The sequence below is a fragment of the Hemibagrus wyckioides genome, linkage group LG16 (genome assembly GCF_019097595.1).
Source record: "Hemibagrus wyckioides isolate EC202008001 linkage group LG16, SWU_Hwy_1.0, whole genome shotgun sequence".
NCBI classification, from domain to species: Eukaryota; Metazoa; Chordata; class Actinopteri; order Siluriformes; family Bagridae; genus Hemibagrus; species Hemibagrus wyckioides.
The window spans coordinates 2,532,841-2,543,025 of record NC_080725.1 but is presented as its reverse complement, the minus strand read 5'-3'; positions in this window follow the sequence as shown (position 1 = coordinate 2,543,025).

Here is a 10,185-nt window from a genome sequence, read left to right as displayed (position 1 = left end):
AGTATGAGCAAAAAGATAGGTCGACAAGGAATTTGGTGATCATTTATTTAATGAGGCTTGGTGTTCATCAACAGACAGAGACACAGGCTATGAAGTATAGTGTGCTGGTTCTTTGGGCATAGACTCTCTTGTGACATAAGATTAACATATCTGTTGAGCTCGGCCTATGAATCACTTTGCAGGTACCATTCAGGTAGGATTAATTGTTGAACGGTATACATGCTTCAGCTTTTATTCCTGCCCACTTGTCTGTGTAAGAATATGAGAGAGTTTGTGAGTTCATGTGAGCTTATTTAGGCTGTGATGACTACTTGCAAAACAAAAGTTTTGTTCTACAAAATTGCACACAAACATGTTTGACGTTTTTTTTTTTTAAGTGGGTTTAATGTTTTTGCGGTAGCAAGGAGATCCAGGGTGCCCCATCTCCCACTTCCTTTTTCTATTTTTGTTCATCACCATTAAAGACCAAACCAGATGCAAACAAGACAGCAGGTTTGTATATATATTCCTTAAATTATCTTTAACCTCTCTCTCTCTCTCTCTCTCTCTCTCTCTCTCGCGCTCGCTCTTTCACCCTCCCTCAGAAATAGAAAAAGCAAACCGGAATGAGAATGAGAAGGCTTGAGGTATCTGGTGCATGTGAGATTACATGTAAATGCGTAAGAGGATTGAAAAATTATGGCTTTTAGATCTTTTTCTGATGAGCTTGTGGTTGATCGCTGCAGCACTTCTGACAATTGCACCACAACGAGGGGGGATAAAAGAAGAAGAAAAGAAAAACACAGAACACAGAAGCTGTAGCTGGTTGATCAAAGGAATGAAAGAAGTTCTTTTGCTCCCTTCTGTCTGAATCTATAAAAACATCTCAAAGCGAAGTAATAAATTAATGACAAACTAACTGAAATACCTGGAAACCATTCCCACGGCCTGAATGGCAGCTGTTCATACATCATATATGGATCATACAGGTGTGCTTTAGTAGAACAGTTCAATTTTTAATTCAGAGTGAAGGGAAGGTTTTGCTTAACACCTGTCAAGGAAAATGCTCAGATCTATGCTGAAGGACATTGAAAGTGGTAGGTGAACAACTCAGATGAAGAATTCCTGTGCAGTAAGCACAAATGACTTTGAGTATAAATATAGAATTCACCCAAACTGTTCCTTGAAGAAGTGAATTTCTGAGCTGGTTTATGCATTTTTTAATATTCTCTAAGATTCTGAAGTCTTTTATATATGTATAAGTATGTGCGCACAGGTTGGTGGAGAAAAGAGGAGAGCCCAGTCCTGTACTAGAACCAATGTGTGTAATGTTCTTAATGTCCGTGATTAATTACACCTTGCTCACTGGTGACTGTGAAGTTGGTAATGGTTTGCGCTGTGCGATTATTTACTGATTAGTCCACTAAAGGTTGCTTATGCACAGAATCAATGAGCCTGTTGACTGTACTTTGGCTTAGGTGCCTTTTTAACAGATCTGGCTAATCACAGCAGGCATTTTAATTAAACAAATGTAACTCTAGCTAAATGCCTACACATTCATCTTGAAGACACTCTAGAACACATTCAGTCCCCACTCTGTCTGTGGAACGATATACATATTCCATTCAGTTTCAATAAAATCGGATTTATATAATAAAGGATATTGTCATTAGGAAGTTTTTCTGAGATCCTGCTATGGATTTTGGTTTATCCAAAAACCTGAAAACCAGAGGTGACAATGGCGAGGACAAACTACCTGAGATGAAATGAGGAAGAAACCTTGAGAGCAAACAGACTCACACTCATCCTTTTCTGGGTGACACCAGATAGTGCAAGACTGGATAGTTTTTATTTATCCACAACTGCATGCTCTAGTGTTTTTAGCTTTAACTCTATGTTGTCTAAGTAACATTATCTACTGAAGAGACTCGAGATTTCCTAACTAAAATATCTGGATTATCCAAATAGCAATAAAATGCTTCTTATGACTGCCTAGTGACATTAAGAACAGAATTTTCTTGCATACTCTCTTGCATAATCTTAAAGAATATTAAATAAGTTATAGAAAAGATGGATGTTAGATGCAGAAAATGTGTGGTCTGTAAAAAAAAAGAAAAAAGAGTAAACGTGCAGTTGTATGTGTAATGCAGTGCTGTGCAACATCAAGCTGAGGTAGTTGCAATAAAATAGTTAACGTATAATACATATTTATAAATATGGCATAATACAGCTATATTAAATGGAATATGGGTGTTGTGCTGCTGATCATTCTCTTTGCGCTTTCCTAACCACAACAGAAACAAGAGTCAATTGTTCAAATGGCTGAGGTTCTTCCTTGCCTTTGGCTGTAGATAAACTGCAGGTCAGGAAGCTCTTTAGAGCTCACCTATCCTGCTTGGTGTTGTTCACAAATGAGGCTGTGATGCTTCCCATAAGGATGCTCTTGAGTGTGCAGGTGTAGAAGTTCCTTAGCACTTTAGGGCATTTTAAAATTTCTTTAGCATCTATGATGGTAAAGATATTGCTGACCCTTCACTAGGACCCAGACAGGTACTGTGTGATATGGACAACAAGGTACAGGAAACCGTCTATTCGCTTCACTCGGGCACCGTTAATGTTAAGGTGGTGAAGGTCTCCTGTTTCATGATGAAGTTCATTATCAACTCCTTTGTCATGAGGCAGAAGTTTTAATGGCACCAGTCCTCCATGCTTTTAATTTCCTCCAAGTAAGCCTTCTGATCTTTATCAGAGATCAGACCCACTACTACAGTGTCATCAGTAAATTTGACAATGGTGGTAGAGTTGGAAGTGGCCACAGTTGAGCAATTGGGACAGTTTGCAATCTGTAATGGGTCAAGTGTGTCAGGTAATGAAGAGGTTATGAAAGCTCTAACCAGTTTTACAAAGCATTTTGTCACAACTGATGTCAGGGCTTCTGAGGGATAGTCACTGAGACAGGTGGGCTAGGGTTTATTTGAAACAGGAATGATAGTGGACTGTTTAAAGCATGTGGGAATTTGGCATTAAATATAAGCAGAACGAATTAGGCATTATAGGTAGCGTGAAAGAGTGCTGCAGAAGGTTATACCCACCCACACCTTAAGAGAAAACCAATTAACAAAAGGCTTGATTAAACAGGTTTCAGCCTAAACTGAACACAAATTGCACCATAATAGTGGGCCCTGCTATAGTCCTTATTATTCTAGTTACTAACAGAGCCTGCATTTTCTGATTGAAGACCAAAAGTTTGCCCAGGTATTAAGTGTAAAATTAAGTGTTCTGCATCATTACTATTTTTATATGTATTATTTATAGTCCACAGAGAATTTTACTGTCACCCAGCAGATTGTGGATAATAAAGGGGTGATGTAATCAAAACGTCTGATTTTGATTTTGCTTAATGCTGCATTCTGGGCTAACAGGAGCTTGTTCATGCTAGTTGAACATCTGTATAGCAAAGCATTACAGTTGTGTAATCCAGAGGTAATCATGAACTATTTTGTGTGTTATGCAGTATGTTACAGTATGTTTATTATAGTATTATTTATAATAATCTGAGATGAAAGAGGCTGTACTGGTATTATTAATTATGTGAGCTTCAAATGAAAGACAGCAGTCAATAAAACCACATGTCTTTTACATAAACTTAAAGTCTACATTTAGCTACCTGTGGTCCTAGCAGAACTACTTCTGAATTGAACAAGAAGGCATTACTCAGCAACCATCCATCCATCTGATGTCCTTTACAAATTCCTCAGATTTCTCCTTTATTGAGGAATGTGTGCCCCGTTTGTTATGTCATCTGGCTTTGCTGAAACTCAGCTGTGTGTCTTCAGCATAGCAGTAGAAGAGAGAATGATGGTTTAAAATTCGTTAAAATTTGTTTCCGGGGCTAGCATATATAAATTAAAGCACAATGGGCCTAGAACAAAGCCCTGTGGAGCACCACACTTTAGTATGCATGGAGGAACAACCATTTGCATCTGAATACAATCAGCCAGACCTGAGCCCAGAAAGAAACATTCCCTTAAGTCCAACGTTTTTAAGTTTATTTAAAAATTATTGTGATCTAAGGTATCAAAGCTGCACTAAGGTCCAGCAAAACTCTGTTCAGAAGCCAGTAGTAGGTTATTTACCACTATAACCAGTACTGACTCACCACTGTGATTCGGCCTAAATTCTGACTGAATAATTTCAGGAATGTTACATCAATATATGCAAGTATATTGGCATATATTAAGGCCAAGAAATATGTTGATCTAGCAGTGCTAAGAGCCTTTGTACAGCCGAGATGGCTTTTCTTCCACGAGTCGAGAATAAAATGGTCTTGTGTATTAATAATGTCCCCTAAATTTCTGCTTTTTTCTCTGGAAACAACCAAGTTGGAGACAAAATTGGCAATTCCATGTAGAAATTCAGAACTGGCTGTGTGTAAATACTAATTAGTGACTGAATACTAACTAATGTTTTAGTACACCTATTTTTTGGCTATGGATTTTATGTCAGTATAAAGAATATAAATGAATTAAATTCATATCCAAATTTTTGTGTGGTGCTTAGAATATTGTTATAAATAACTGATGCTTCTTCATCTGCCAGTTTGATAAGGACAGTGTATATATTGCTGTACACCAGCTTTCCAAAATCTGGTCATGTTTCCATAGGAACCCTGTAAATCTGCCATCATTGGATCAGCAATCATCTCTTGCTGGTGTCAGAAGCTCGGGTGAAATGGTTCATTGGCATGGGCTGCAGGGATGGAAGACCTTGTGGATTCCAGCCTGGTTAATGAAGTCATCCAGAAGTTCCCTGAGGAAATCAGCATCTACCTGCTCCACAGAAGTGCCCCTTCCCACCCATCTCCACACACACTCTGGACTATTCAGGAAACTTGGGCCCATACATAAATTTTTTTTGTTGTTTCTGTTGCTGTTGTTAAAAAAAACTGTTTAGTACATAGTCTGTACCACATCCAATCAATGCCTGGCTTCCAGTGCTTTTAGCAGACCCAGTACAGCACAAACCCTCGCTTTTACGCTTTTTGACATACAGTATGGTCACCAGGGTCAATAAAGAAGATGGCATTGTCTAACTACAATCGTCTAGATTGCTCGCTGTTTCATAAAATCTGGCTAGTTGGTGAGTTTAAACATCTAATGACCAAAAAATTGCAGTACTATATTTCTTTCTCTTATTTTTATTTTTGCCTTGCATTAACTTATTAAAAATATATACAGAATATTCATTAATATAGAATTGGTCATGTTTGGTGTATATTCTCAAAACTTCGAACAGACAGCATTTTAGCTCAGCAAAAAACTTATAGTGAGCAAAGTGACCAGTGAATATATGGGTCACAACAGGAGTCCAGACTTAATTACTGCTTGGAATGTTTAATGCTGTTTTGCTTCAACAGAACACTAAAAATGCAAAGTGGCACCAAAAACACAAACATTACACAGAAATAATTATTTATTAAATCAGCGAAACCATCATCTCTTTTGGAATTGCTCTAAAAAGTTTGCGAGATATCTAAGCGGTTCCTGGTGAACTACATAACTTTTTTGTTGTTAACGGCAAACAGTAATGTAAACGCAGAATAAATTCCAGTCATGTTACTGAATTTGGTGTCATCAGTAGTAAGAAATCAAAAATATAATAATAATTCAAATAATAGTTCAGAGATTGAGAAGAGCATTGAGGGCAAATATTGCTTGCTTGTTTTGAACAATTATTAAGAAATTTTACTTGTTCACATTAGCTGCCTAGCTAGCAGACTATGGGTATTATTAGCTTTTTTGTGTTTGTTTTTAATAGCGGCTGTTTGTCTGGCTTGCTGTCCTAGTTATCTAAGCCTCTTCTGTGTCTGCTGAGTCAATCATAATTCATGTGTATTTTTCTGTAGTCTTGTGCTCCACTCAACAAGTTGATGGTGAGTGGTTTTGGTCTGCTCTTATCCCTCAGATTTTTGTTTATACATGACTGCTCTGAGCCCCTGCTTCTGACATACTGTACTTGTGTTTGCTTGACCCGTTGGTCTGTGTCTCTAGAGCACAGTGTTCATTGTGATGGTGTTTCTGTAATACTGAGGAGACTACCAGAAAAGAAACACATACTAACAATCGTCCAAAGACATTCTGTTGTGAATTCTTGAATAGTGGCTGGAGGTGTATCAACTCTGGTGCTCAGAATTACTGTATCATATTAATCTGGACAGAGGACTGCAAATATTATAAAATATTCATTAGCTCAGTAGAAACACTATAATGCTGGGCAAAGTTTTACATTTTTACTATTTTTTTATGTGTTTCAGATACAATTCCCTTCTGGGTTCATGCCATGTTTCCAACAACATAAAAGTTGTGTTAAACCACTTCTCTCTCTCATTGTATTTTCCTCATTCAGAGCTTTTATGTTTTGTCTGAAAATCTGACATGGCCAACCTGTCCCAACAATCAGTATATTGCTTCAGTGTATATTCTTTTCTTTTTCACTGCGAATCCTGTCACTATTTTGCATCTAAATTGCTTCCTGATTGTTGTTTCATGCATTGACCAAAAAGTCTCTGTGTTATGTTCAACCTTTGTCCATAATCGCCTACCCACACCCCCTCCAATCTGCGCCGCTCAGTCACTCATAAACGAAGAGACGATTTTAGATTCCCTTTCACTGTTAAAAATAGCAGAACTGGTGATAAACACCATGTGTTTTGGTAAAATTGTTCCAAACTTAGCATATGAGTCATGAAGTATGCACTGCATTTTTTAATTTGTCATCTGCCATATATCCATAACTTTGTAAACAGACTATTTGGAGAAAAAATAAAATAACAACTTTCTATAGACAGCTATTTAACTTGGTGCAAGTACCGAAAATGCTAGAAACCTATTGTCTTTGTTAGGGTTTTTCATCATCATCATCATCATCATCATCATCATGGTCATCATCATTATCCTATTCTGCTTCTTCTGCACTAAAATAATCATGCAAACCAAACCATAAGATGTACAGATGTAAAATGTCAATCTTTATTACTCGTACCCAGGTAAGCAAGATGGGTCAGATTGGCCTGATGGTGGTGCTATAGTGCAAGCTTTTATTTTTTGGACACGAAGTCCAACAAGTTTCCTGTTATTCCTTTCTAAATTGATCTCTGCTTGTGTGAACTAAGATTTTCACAAACTACTCAGCAGAGAGTGAAACTCATTCATTATCAAAAGCATCTTGATGTGTAAATAAGAGGTCCAGAAAATCAATCACTAAATTCTAACAAGATGATGCCTGGTTTGCTCAGACAGATGTTACATATACAAATATACAAAGGGTAAAATTCTTTATATGCACAGTTTATAGCTTATAGCTTAGGACAGATGAGTCAATAAAGCTGTAATAGAAACATTTCTCAGGATGAACACTGAGCTATCATTACAAACCTTGGTAGGTTCATGTAACGAAACCATTTCCATCTCACTCAAACTGGCTACTGGTGGAAACAATTTATGTTAATGCAAACAAAAGAAAGAATATGGAAATGGAAAACCATTAAATTCCCTTCTTAGCCTGATTCTTTTGCTGAAACCATACACAATTGCAGAAATCAACTGCATTTAAAGGATTTAGCCCAGTTTTGCACTGGTCACTAATATACAATCAATCTACAGTTAATGTTTCCACCTGCGCTGACTGTAGCATTGGTAATTTAATTGTTTGCACTGGTTCACTTTTTATACATTATAATACTGCACTATTACACCATGTATCTGGCCTCCTGGTGGTCCAGAGGCAGGATCCAGCGCTCTCATTGCCGCGGCCTGGGTTCAATTCCCGGGCAGGGCGCTAAGCCAGTCACTGAAGAGTTAACTCCCAGTGTCAGTCACAAGCTTGGATGAAATGGGAGGGTTGCATCAGGACGGGCATCCGGCATAAAAACCTGTGCCAAAACCATTTGTTTATGATTACAAACATTTTTTAAAAAGTTTCTTGCCATGTTGTTATGAATGTTATTTCAGCTGCTCCCTGTTCATGCCCTTTCTGACACAACCCTCCCATTTTACCTAGGCTTGGGACCGGCACTATTCAGTGGCTTGATTAGCTCCCTGCCCGGGAATCGGACCCAGGCCATGGCAACGAGAACACGGGATCGTGCTACTGGACCACCAGGAGGCTTGCTCTTAGCCTATGAATATCTTCAGCAATTTTAGGCACCAGTTCAGATAAACTGAACCAGCAAAGTGGAGCTGCAGGTAAGCCCCTTAAATTTTTAATATATTTACTCTGCTATGGCATACGTTTTGGAAAGAAACAAAACCTAGCTAGCTACACTTTTTAAAATTTTAATAATCATGGAAAATATGTTACAAGCAAGTTGCAAGCTGCTGCTCCAACTGCTATTCTAATATTAACGTGTGTGTAAGATGGGCTAATGGGCCACTTTTACATCATAGGGCCTTTTTGTTGAGTACAAAGCAACAATAACACTAAATCACTGAAATATATATAAAATGTGACCAAATTAAAATGCGTTGTGGCTAACTTACCAGAAAGATAAACTAACTTACTAGCTACCTAACTAGCTAAGATAAATTTGTTGTAATGTCTTACTGGATTTGTACTCACAGAATTGCCTGAAACACAGCCACCTTCATCCCATCAGTTTTCAGCAGACGTTTCATACAACTATTCATTGTTTATTAAATATATTGTTCAGTTTAACTTGGCAAGAACTGGCCACTGGGTATTTTTTAAGTGTGCTCAGACCCCGCAGCCACGTGTTGAAGTTGTTAAGATTTTAAGTATCTGCATGTTTAATTTAGTACCTTCAGCTTTTACCTTTAAATACATTAATACATTAACTCTCTCTCTCTCTCTCTCTCTCACACACACACACACACACACTTTCTCATCTTCACCTCACTACAATATTCATTAAATATCTTAGGTCCATAAGTATAATTTAGTGCTGCATTAATAGTTTCTGCAGTGACCTCATAGTGCAGTAAAATCCTTTTAGTGCCCTAGGCTTTAGGTTTTTTGTAAAAATGGGTGTTCATTTTGGATAAGAGAACTCTGCCAAACAGTAATGGTGATGGAGCAGGAGTCCACCTCCCTCTTAATCACTCTAATGACCAATTATTAATTATTTGTGTCTTTAATTCATTTAATTGCAGTGCTTTGGAATTATGTATTGCAGAGCTTTCATTGTACCCAAGCAGTCCTCTCAGGTATTTTGACACTAATGGTTGTTTTCATCAACCTGCTGTGAACTATATCCTTAAAAAAATCTGAAGGTGTTTAAGTGATCTCTATGAATCATGTAAAGACTTTTGTGTATCCCATAAGTCTAGCACGTAAAATGAAATGTGTGATTTTTGTGACTTTATGATTATACTTTATAGGCTTGTTGAAGTGTGTGTGTGTGTGTGCACTCTCTGTGCATTTTATTAAGAACACCTGTACACCTGCACATTTATGCATTATGCAGTTATCTAATCAGCTATTCATGCAGCAGCACAATGTATAAATCATGCAGATACAAGTCAAGAGCTTCAGTTAATGTTCATATCAAACATCAGACTGGGGGGAAAAATGTCATCTCAGTGACTTTAAACATGGCATTGTTGTTGGGACCCGGCAGGCTGGTTTGAGTATTTCAGAAACTGCTGATCCCCTGGGATTTTCACACACAACAGTTTCCATAGTTTGAAACAGAATGATGCAAAAACAAAATACATCCTGTGTGCAGAGGACCTGCTGTCTGAAACACCTTGTTGATGAAAGATATCAGAGGAGAATGATCAGACTGGTCTGAGCTGACATGAAGTCTATATTAGCAGAATTAAGCAATCTTTACAACCAAAAAGCATCTCAGCGTGCACAAAATGTCCAACCTTGAGCTACGCCAGCAAGAATGTGAGGCTATAAGTGCATTTATAAACCTCTATTAAGCTTTAGAAAATTGATAGAATGTGTAAAGTACATTAGACAGTGGATGCTTACGAATATCCTCCTGCTTAATTCTGACAAGATAGAAGTGCTTGTCCTAGCACCACATGCAGCCAGAAGTAAGCTTTCTGATTAGAGTAACGGTGGATGGTCTTTCTGTTTCATCATGTACAGCAGTAAAAGATCTTGGTGTGATTATTGACTTCAGTCTATTATTTAAAGCTCATGTAGATAATATCACCAGGGTAGCCTTCTTTCATCACA